We start from the raw sequence: 11,374 nt of genomic DNA, 5'->3' as shown, positions 1-11,374 counted from the left end.
CGGACACTTGATTTACGCCATAATCGTAGCTTAGTCGGTGTCGACGGACTAATGTATTTTAACCCAATTCGATTCACTTCAATTTGGAAACCGAGAGGCAACGGCAGCTTGCTGGACTTGGCATAGTTTCATATGATCACTCTAAGCAACTTTCAACCGTAAATCACCCAAGAAGGTCTTTAGAAGAATGGAGGTATTAACTGCCATCATCGGCCTACCTGTTATTCCTTTAACTTGAAGGTAAAATTAAAGTTAATTGTTAGGCCACTGGCACTAGTACTGTATTATGGTTAGTGTAACGCTACCGTTGTCACGCTGGCGTTTCGCAATACACAAGTGCAATGACAGTGAGTAGCCTATAGGCCTCTATTGGGTACTGCAGTGCATTCTCAACACTAAAGTGTGCATTCTAAACACCAATTAACAATGTGTTATGTGTGTATTGGGCTAGATTGAACAGTGGCACATAATCTTCTAATTTATTCCCAAACAAATGCTGGAACTATAAGTCTCAATAGTTTATTTGAAGTCTACACTCATTTGGTAAAGATTTCCTGTAATTTCCCATGTGAATCTAAATGGGTAGGCTTTGTGATATTGAATAAGCAAGGCTAGACCTTCAAACGTACAGTCACAGTAGGCTGAACAAATTATGTTGGCTAGTCAACGGTATTATATGTTGCGAGCAGTCAGGATGCACGCTTCAGTTCTATTTAACCTTTTCATTTATCATTTTTTAGTGTTTAATTTCCGGTCACGCCCAGGAAACAATTGCGACATTCCTTTACGTTCGACTTGTTTACTGTAAGAAGTATTAACCGTTTTTTCTCAGGAAAGCTTGATAGTCTGAAGTTATTATAACATGTGCTTTTAGTATACTGCCAAAAGAGTAAGTTGTTGTATTTGTATTGATATCTTATGTAGAAGTAACGGAAAATTTAGCATGTTTAGTTTGGTCTAATTGCACGTTTTTTTTTCTGTCCAATGTAGTGCAGGGTTCACTTGCGCGAATTCAAATTATTCTGTTTATGTACAGTATATGTATATGTATCGATTCGTAGATTATGATGTTTTTTAGACATTTATTTGTAATTCAAGCATATCTGTTTAGTAGCAAAGTTTAAAGGTTAAGATTAATTAGTTTTCTCTTTTTGATCCTAGATTGAATGAAACTCATTGACGTAAATAATAGATCAGATGATACAGTTTAACGCAGTTGCTAAAACTCTGGGTATTCTCTAGTCTTCGCCGGTCCTTTATGTACTTTATTACTACTAGTAAGACTAAACCAAAACGACCGAAAGACAAACTTAGTGTAACAAAGTACTGATTCTCCTCTAGCCTAGGTCTAAACAGGCTTGTTATGTGAGCAAGCAAAATAACAACTAAAAACGATTAGGCCTATAAATAAGTTGGCTCAATGCATTTCTGTTTCTAAAATTTTATATTTTTAAATATCATAAAAACAAACAAAGATTTAGCCCATGTTTTATTATCTCTGTATTCTGGGCATTTGATTCTGGTTGCAATGGTGATGACACTCTCGTTCAAATTTTCAGCTTTATACAGTCTGCTTCAAACTTTGGGATTGTTTTTTTGAGACTATAGTGGAAGAAAATCTCACATAACTTTGTGACCAGTGACAACTTTAATTTTTTTTTCTTCAAATGATGAATACTTTGCTGTTTCTTTTTCCAGCAGAAATTGAAAAGCCAAATATCTAAGTCAAGGGTGAGGTTTCCTGTGATGTACGACACCAGTGTGGAGGCAACAACAGAAGAGGAGAACTGTGTTATATATGGCTTAAAGACATGTTTTAAGATGATATATTGGTACCCTTCGCAGAACAAAAGAGTTTATCCAAGAGTCCAAAAAGCAAAGGAACAAGTACCATAGAGAAAAAAGATGGAAGAGTGAGTTTAAGTATTTTCCCAACTGTTTAATGATATTAAAGATACTTTTCATAACCTGTTTTAAAAAAAAAACAGTCTAGTATATCATTTACGTGCAAGCTTCATAAGTTTGGTCAAATTTTCACTGATCTGTAGAGCGGGAGTCCAAAGGGTTTGGTTAGATGGGAAGGTAACCAATTGCATGGTACATCACAATGCATTTCTGTATATGAAACCTGACGACTGGCAAACCGACTGTGGTGGATGTGGCTGGGAGAGCAATTTTAAAGTCACCTAATAGCTAACCTAGATCAGCTTTCATGGTAACCACATCAAAGTAAGAACAATGTATCAGGTATGGCCCCAAGAGCAACAAATGGCCATCGCCAGTAATTATTGTGGTGGGGTACCCCTGCCAGTGATCAACAATTGACCCCTCACGGCTGACCTAGGTCAGCTCATGAGGTAACCACTTGAAACCTACTGGAAAATGTTGGTTAGGACTTCAGATACAAGGGATGGGCATTGCCAGTAATTTTTATTGGTGGGGTACCCCTGCCAGTAGACCGCCAATATGCCCATCCCCTCATTGACCTAGGTGAGCTCATGATTTGACCAGTTGAAACCTACAGGAAAATGATAGGTATCACTTCATATGTAAGGATGGGCATTTCCAGTATTTTATATTGGTGGGCCACCACTGCCAGAGTCCGCCCATCCCTTACATGTAGAATCCTGTCAATCATTTTCCAGTAGTTTTCAACTGGTTAAATCATGAGCTGACCTAGATCGATGAGGGGGGGGGGCATTTTTTTACCATAATGTAACTGACTAATATACATTTACCGACTAAGAAATTTTTGATCGACTAAGCTGACGGACTAAGATGACCGACTAAGAAATCCAACTGACTAAGGAATAAATTAGTCGGTATAGCAACTGACTAAGGCTATGTTAGTCGGGAGAGGCACCAGATGGACTAACGTTATGTTAGTCGGGGAACCAATTTAAGTTTTCAGTGCATATTATGTGTAACCTTATTGCTGGATGCACTCGGCCAATGAAGTCGTGAAATATAATTTCACTAAAATGGCACTGAATGCCACCTAAGTTTAATTGCATTTCACTTAAGTAGAAAGCGTTTCACTTACGTAAAATTAGGGGGTAAATGTTAAAACGGATTCTTTGGCAAGTCGTTTTAACATTTTCCTCCCAATTCTACATACTTGAAATGCAATTCGAATTAAGTAAAATGCATTGTACTTAAGTGAAATAGAATTGCACTTAAGTAGAGTACAAATTATTATAATTAACTTCAGTGTTATGCAGTTTCACTTAAGTAGAATTGTATTCCACTTAAGTGGAATTCTATTCACTTCAGTAAAATAGGCAATATTTTACCTTTTATTTTACCTTTTACCTTACAGCTAACGTATTGGATTCGTTTTTTATAGTAAAGGTCAGTAGTGCACCAGATGTTGTAGAAAATATTTAAATCAGTTTCAAGATGGGTCGTAAGATGTGGTTCTTAGACACGAGGTGAAACGATTGATGAAGGAAAATAAGGATATCTCTCAGGGGCTCCTTTATCAAATCCAAGTTCCTACCCCTCAGTGCAAAGTCAGTAGGGGCAATTTTGTTGAAATCCTTTTCACGTCACTGGACCGAGGTGACTGATTCGAATCTCGTTCTAGCTCATTTTGTCTGCTCTAATTTTCAAAGTTGTTATGATTTATGAACCATTCACTGAATTAAAACATCGTTTGTGCTTCTGGAGACTAACTCGAGAAAACGGGTTTTTAATGGCTTGAAAATATCCTTAAGTTTATAGAAGTTTCAAAATATGTCGTTATCGTTGTTGTTACCATAGGTTATGCTGGTGTAAGTGACTACCAGCTGTTCACACCCTGTACCTTTCTCTAACCATAGATTGTATCACATCGGTGAACAAATAAAATGAGACACACATCGATCATCATCTTAAGTCTCTGTGATAGATATAACCATAACACTTCGCCAAACAGCTAATATCGTATTCTCAATATGACATCAGCGCACCATACGTGCCTTAATATGTATGTTTTTCTTTATTTATTACAATCTCAAAACTCTTCACATGACTTACGGTTGGCATTGGTTTCATTGTAAACACTGTTAACATTCAACCATGAAAATATGACAGGAACAACAAATGGTTAAAGTTGAAAATGTTAGATCCTAGTCGCACTATATTATCTCAGGTTTACAAAACGACGGTTCCCAGAGACGATTTTTAAACTAGGAGATTTCCCAAGTGAGCACCATTTTTCTTAAACGTTTGGGGGAGTTATTCACAACCTTTCCGTTTTTTAATTCTCATTAAGCCTCCCAACATTTGTTTCGAGACTCACTAGGATAGATAGATTTACAAGAATCACAGCGATCCTCCTAATGGCCTCCTCTGTGTGCCTGTGTCAAAGTGAGTAAAGCAAAGTAATGTTATAGTGTATTGTTATTCCATGTCCGGCCATATGATTACCATTATTATTTGTCCTAGACAAGTTTACCTGCTTAAACTTTGATTTTCACAATTGATCCCGTTTAGAAGTATATACTTCTTCTATAGCATCGCATGGTACGTAAATTTTACAAGTTTGCATATCGATTACCTTTGCAAGGAATAAATATGTCCTTTATAGAAGCCCAGTTGTAATATAAATATGATAAAGCAATACTCATATGATAAACCTCTCCCGTCCCCCCCCCCCCTCTCCACTCACCGCTATCTGTGTCTCATAGGCATTTTTGTCCATATTGGTACCCTCTCTTTATTGCCATAGAAGGAAAATGGAGTGAAGTAGCCGAAGCATGTTTAGGAGGTTATAACGATTGGTCAGGTACGGCGTCATCTCTTGATCAATGTAAGAGAATTTGTGAGGGTCAGACGTCCTTCCGGTGTTTGTCGGTCGACTTCAACGGCGAAACTTGTATGAACAGCCGCCATAATCGTAACAGCGTACAGCCAAGTGGAGATTTTAGGCAACCTTGCAATGCTCAGACAACATTTCAGTACGCAGAACGTTTGGATATGGGTAAATATTTACTTTTATAGAGCTGTATAGTGGAGTAAACATGGCTGTCACAAGTTGCATATCTTGTTGCATATTTTGTTTTCATGACCGATATAATGTGTTCACTCCGGTGGCACATCGTTATACAACCACCAAGGATATTACCTTGAAGGTTGAGGTGAAGTTTAAGATTAATTAATAAGCGAAGTCATTTCATACATGACTATGAAATTTTCAACCATTCGTTGTTTTGGGCATTTATTTCATAGAAGCCACAAGAACAGCATTTATAAACTTCTACTGTATGAGGCAATCACTCAAAGACAATATTGATTAAAGCCTATATTGAAGTGAGGTTAAATAATAGCCATGATAGCATGATGTCTGCATTGCTTTCATATAACATTGTCTGGTGTAATCAAGGCAATGAAACGTTCTTTTAGCTACATGGTTTTCACCGTATTGTGAATTTCTATACAACTAAAACATACAATGAATATAAAATATTGCCTACAATAACATATATCCAGGTGCGTATCCGGGGGGGCGTTGGGGGCGCGCGCCCCCCGGGTAAGAAAAAGAGGAGAGAAAAAAAGAGAAGAAAAAAGGGAAAAGGAGGGGGAAAAAAGAAAAGGAGGAGAGAAAGGAAGGGAAAAGAAGAAGAAAAAAGAGAGAAAAAGGAGAAAGGGAGGGAGTAGAAGATAGCCAAGACTTCGGGAAGAGAAAGAGGAACAGTCATAGTTAAAGCGCTGATCCCTATTATATACACAGGGTAGCCAGTGACAGATCAATGATTACGGAGGGGGTGTGCGCCTCACCCTACCCCTTACACCGACAACTCCATTTTTGACGTTTTTTCCCTCTCTCACTAATGTATCTATATAAATACTATATATGGTCTATCATAACGCGTGCGTGTGTATGGACGCCTTAAACAATTGTACAATTGTGCTATATGGAACCAACTGTGGCTGGTCTTGAACTCGACGGGGTTGTCGGGAACATGACGCATTTCGGGAAGGGGCGACCGCCCCCCCCCCCGAGCAAATTTTCTTTATGACATCGCTAGTAATTTCAAAATAGACAATGCTTAGGTGCAACTTACAAGGCCTGGGAAGTGTCATTTCCAGCGATCTGGGAGGCATTTTCGGCCAAAATTTTTCTTGTACGCTTCGCGCCAACTCATGGTGGCGCTTCGCTTAGATAGTTTGCATACAGGCTTCGCCCCTCCCTTGGCAATTACTCGCTACACGCCTGTTCGAATTTGTAAAGCAAAGAGCAGATATAACATCATATCAGTGAGCATTGAAATGCCTGTTCCACGATGAACAGCCGCAAAAACTGTCTATGTGTGTAGTCGAAGGCGTAGCCCAATTGGATTTGGGGCTGTAACGACTTGCCCGAAAAAAAAGCCTAAATTTTTCGCGCGCAAAGCGCGCGTTCAACATATCGATGCCAGTATCATATAAGCAAGCATCGGTCATTACATTGCATGGCTACGTGTATCTTACGGTCCGTGAAAGTAGCACAGTATACCGCCGGATGCTAATGTAAACAACCAAATGTCTTATGTAGATGGAGAAAAACCATACAGATCCATTTATGTCAAACTCTCTATTACAGTAGTAATGTCGGCCAATCTTAGAACTTTATTTTAATTACCAAGGAGATCATTTTTAAGCTATTCATTGCTATTTATTTTTCTCTCAGTAGGTGCCCGAATAAAATGGGAAAAAAATTGGCTGCGGGGCGGGGGGTGGGGGCTGCAGCCCCGCCTCCTACGGGACCTACGCCTATGTGTGTAGTGTTCGGTTTCGATATACCTGATATCGGAAATATCTGCTATTTTTCATTTCCTTCAACCAAGTTTTATAATAGCCATAATAAGAGGTTGCAATATTTCTACACCAATAAATTAACTCTGTCGGAATTTTAGAAAATTTCCTCACCAACATTCTTCATCATACTTTCCTCTACTCGTGCAATTTGTACCTGTCTATTAGGGGTTGAAGGAGGTTTTTCCCTATTGGTTGTCCATAGATTGAATTTTCTGCAACATTATGGGTATGTTTTCAAGTGATTTTTATTCACGAGAAATGTGAATTTTCAAATTCTCAACAAATAATGGGCTTAAAACCTTGAAAAGTGGGGCTGACGGATATTGTGGGCCGTGACGTAGAATCGCCTACAAAGCAATGATCCATAGGACATGCAATGAGGTCGAACATGATGTGTGACTGGTGACAATCTTCAAAAAGGTTATGGATGGAAAAAAATTGAGAAATACTTGGTTCTCAGGCAAAAGTGTACATTTGGTTGGTCATTTTCAAGCCCGAGAAGTGTCATTTCCGGTGATCTGGGGGTATCAAAACCAGAAATTTTCTTGTACGCTCCGCGCCAACCGATGGTGGCGCTCCGCTTAGATAGTAATTCGCGCCCCCGGGTAAGAAAATCCTGGATACGCGCCTGATATCCGTCCACGTTTTTCAAAATGGTCGATCTCAATGCCAAACATTCTTTCGTTCAGTTTCTTTAAATTCATATTTTTGTTTATTGGTTTGCATTTATGTCATCGTTTCGCTTTGCTTCATTCTTCTTAATCATTAAGACCTGTTTGATTGTCTTAATAATTTTTCTGCTTTCTGTGGCTATTAAGCCTCTTTCTCGTTCATAAGTACTTCGGGCATGTTATCGTTAATCTTGTTTTCCTGCTGTTAATGCTGATTCATCATGTCCTTTTCTGACATCTTGGCGTTATTTTGCATACGATTTTGCGTCATTCTTTTAGCATTGGTAGGCTATGTCTTATAGTTTACATTCGTGTTTGCTAAGTACAACGATGTTCACTTTGAGCGATTCTTTCTCACGTTTTGCTTGTTTAGTAACGTCAACCTTTGTGAGCTGCAGAATGTCATAAGGTGAATCCCTTGACACAAATGAAACAATGGAAAAGTGGTAATAGCATGAGTACGTAACAACCAATACTACTACATAAAAAGCATGCCTTAATGCAACCGTGCACAACTTGTATCAAACACAAGGAAGAATTACAAATGATATTATATTCTACCATATACATGGAGGTGCATCACCATTTTTCTTCTCTTGAACAGGTTTATGTTGAACATCAAAAGTGGACGGCTGCAATTGCAATGGCCAACAACCAAATCCTGCATTGCCATGTTTCACTGTTCTAACCATTGCAAGGGTCTGTGATCTGTGTGAACCTATACAGAACGTAGTACCATACAAATGCACAAATGTGCATGTATCTTTTCAATCGCCCAGACTATGGCAATAATTGAATATTTCCTTTCCCTATATGGACACCTTATCGGCTTTACTACATCACTAGATTCTCATGCCCATTCATTTTGAATTGCCTCAACCTTTGTTGGAAACTGGTGCACATTATCTTTGCATTATCTTCGATGAGCAAAAACCTCACAAATTTACTGGAATTTGCAGTCAGACCAGCTTCACTCATTTCCTCCAAAACCTGTTTTTCATGTTCCTCTTCTATTTGTCTTGCTTTTGTTCTCTCCAGGTTTGGGTTTGATACACATTCAGAAATTAGGTTTGGGTTTTACTAACATCAGGCTGAATTCCTCATTCTTAATTCCAGACTTGAAATACATTATTAACTTCACCACAATCAACCCACGGCTTAAGCATACTTTCGACTGCAAGCATTGCGATCGCACTATGTCCTTTGTTTGTCTTGTGACCTATGTAGGGACGACTTAGCAACATGGGGCAGCTCTATTAATCTTTGCGTCACTGCAAGAATTTATGCGATTACAGTTTTGCCATCGGCATAACCCATCTTGTAATCATGAATCGTGTAAATTTCCAAAGGGGCCTCGTGAACTTCTGAAATATAGGAGAACAAATGGACTAAATTTTGTACTCTCTTGGGGTACCTCCCTATATGCAAACAATCATAATGGGACAAGTTTGTCCCACTGGGTGGCTTCCTGGTCAACAAACAACTTTAACATCGAATTAAGAGTGCCAATAAATCATTCTACTATTCCATTGATCTGAGGGTAACATAGATAGATAGGATATAATATTAATATTAAGGAGTTCACAAATCTTCTTTAAAAAGTCTCGACGTAAAAATTAGTACCTTGATCTGTCAAGTTCTCTTGAAGTAATTATTCCCCAGCAAATAATGTATTCATCTCCTGTGCAATAGTTTTTGCTTACAATATTTCGAACTAAAATGACTTCTGGGTATCATGCTGCATAATCTACAAGTACTAGTGTATACTTGTTCCCAGTTTGGATCTTGACAATGACACCAAAATATCCGTACCCACTCTCTTGAACAATGTATCTATAGTATAGGAAGGGAAATCAGGGGTGCCTTTACTGCTCCATAATGTTAGGAGTCTTTTGGCATTTTACACAAGACTGACAAAAATCTGCTACAACCTTAACAATCCCAGGCCAATAAAAATCGTTATCAGCCTGGGTGTTGTTTTTCTCCCGAAATTGGGATACCATGGCCAATTTGTATCTTATCTCTAACACCAGTAGTACTGTTACATATATAATCTCTTATATCTAACTCCTAACAAGATGACCATTTCTCTTCAATATGACATCTGGTTCAAAGAAACATTTCCACATGATTTGTAACATCATCACTAATTGACACTCTCTTCTATCACATACTAATTAAAGACTTAAGTCTGACTGTTGTGCCTCATTCCAACAATTTCATCATCATTGGTATTTGATCCAAAACTTCCCTCATCAATTCCTTCGGTTCTTTATCTTCGTCTACTTCATCTTCTTCTTTTGACTAACGATCCCCAGTTTCTTTTTCAATTACTTCATCTATCTTTCTTTCCTTTGCTTTACTAAATCTGCTCGAGGCAGAAGCACTGAAAGCACAAAAAATATTCAATACAAAAATGCAGGAGAAGTATATCTCCAAACCCCTCATGTTTAACGACGTATGGCAACCATTCTAGAAATCCTCTTATTTAGTAGGAGATCACATTTAGTGTATGTAGATAACAGCAAAACTAACATCAGAACTGCATGACAGTAAAATAAATTATTCGTATTCCAATGACGCACACACCAAAATATGTGGTGTGTCTTACCCACAGACTATGGCTGGACGATCCCTGTTTCTGGTTGCATTAGAGGCTACAACGATAAAGACATCAGGGAGGTGGATGATATGGACGACTGCCACCAAAGATGCGAAGACGAGACTGAATGTGTATGTTTGTCAATAGATTACGAATCTGATTTGAAAATATGTTTTCTGAGCCGACACAATCGTGCAAGTATTCGATCTCTTGGTATATATTCGCAGCCTTGTTACGCAGAAGGTTATCAGCACTCAGAAAAGACGGATACAGGTATTTATTTATTTATTTTAAATTTTATAAATAGCACAGTCCGTCAGAGAACACTTCCCTTGTTGAGACCCTTGATCATTTTCTATGCTCTCCTCCCTCACGAAAAAGTCTATGGCAAACAGGTCAAATTGACCTCTGTCCACAGAATAGTTCAAAACATTAAACAATGCATAAAGATATAAAATGTTAGTACAGTGCAAATCAAAGAGACATCACAAATTTTCGAACCCTTCCGAAGAGGGCGAAATATAGCACCATTGTTCAGCTGGGCACTCTCTATGTTACAAAAATCTTTCAAAAAATCCTTACCCTAAACTTCCTAACATCTAATTACCCCCCCCCCCCCCGTCCCCGTCCGTATTTATTAACAGTCTGGTTCGAACAATTAGACGTCGCATTGCGAATAAGCATATGCAATTGTATTTAAACTAAGACCGGTACTGTTACAGTTTTCGTACATAACGTAAATTTCGTCAAGAGTACCATTTAATTTGAAGCATCCAACCTGCAACATCTAGCTCGCGCCTACTTGTTCCATTGACTTACATATGAAGGTTGTGTCTATATTTTCTTTATAATACAACTCTCTTCACAATTCTTGTCGTGTTATGGCTGATCAAAATCGCAGCGTCCTCCCCGCCCCGTCCCGCCCCGTCCCGCCCCATCCAAAGTGTCAGTTGAAGTTAATCCTGCTACCTTATGCGGGTGGTAGTAACTTTAGATTCAAATGAGCTGTTTTCTTTACAGACTTGCATGCTTTAAAAGGGAGCAAACGACACATTGTTTTGGATGAGGACAAAACTTTTTACTAGACGAAATACAAAAGGTCTATGTGTTTCTCTTGATCAATTGAGAAGAGGTTTTCGGGGTAGTATCGAACTTGTAAAACAACTGTGACGCTTTACTAACTTATTCCTTATAGCGTTATTATTTATTAACCCAAAGCTGACCTATTTATCTTTTCAGAGTTCTACTGGAGTGACACAGTTTAGGGTTGCATTCGATTGAATAATGTAGTGCATGACAACCAGACGTCGAGCTTAAGCGC

General features: G+C 38.5%; 1 long non-coding RNA gene across 1 annotated transcript in view; it reads left to right on the top strand.

The window, feature by feature from the left end:
- LOC139954903 (uncharacterized) overlaps positions 1–10,311 on the top strand; it is an 11,405-nt gene extending 1,094 nt beyond the window's left edge. Inside the window, exons 2-4 of the long non-coding RNA XR_011788231.1 lie at positions 4,256–4,350; positions 4,712–4,963; positions 10,069–10,311. This is a non-coding gene — a long non-coding RNA (uncharacterized lncRNA). The remainder of the gene's footprint in view (positions 1–4,255; positions 4,351–4,711; positions 4,964–10,068) is intronic.
- The last annotated feature ends 1,063 nt before the right edge of the window (positions 10,312–11,374 follow it).

Source organism: Apostichopus japonicus, chromosome 17 (assembly GCF_037975245.1).
Source record: "Apostichopus japonicus isolate 1M-3 chromosome 17, ASM3797524v1, whole genome shotgun sequence".
Lineage (NCBI taxonomy): Eukaryota > Metazoa > Echinodermata > Holothuroidea > Aspidochirotida > Stichopodidae > Apostichopus > Apostichopus japonicus.
This window is presented reverse-complemented; position numbering and strand designations above follow the sequence as displayed.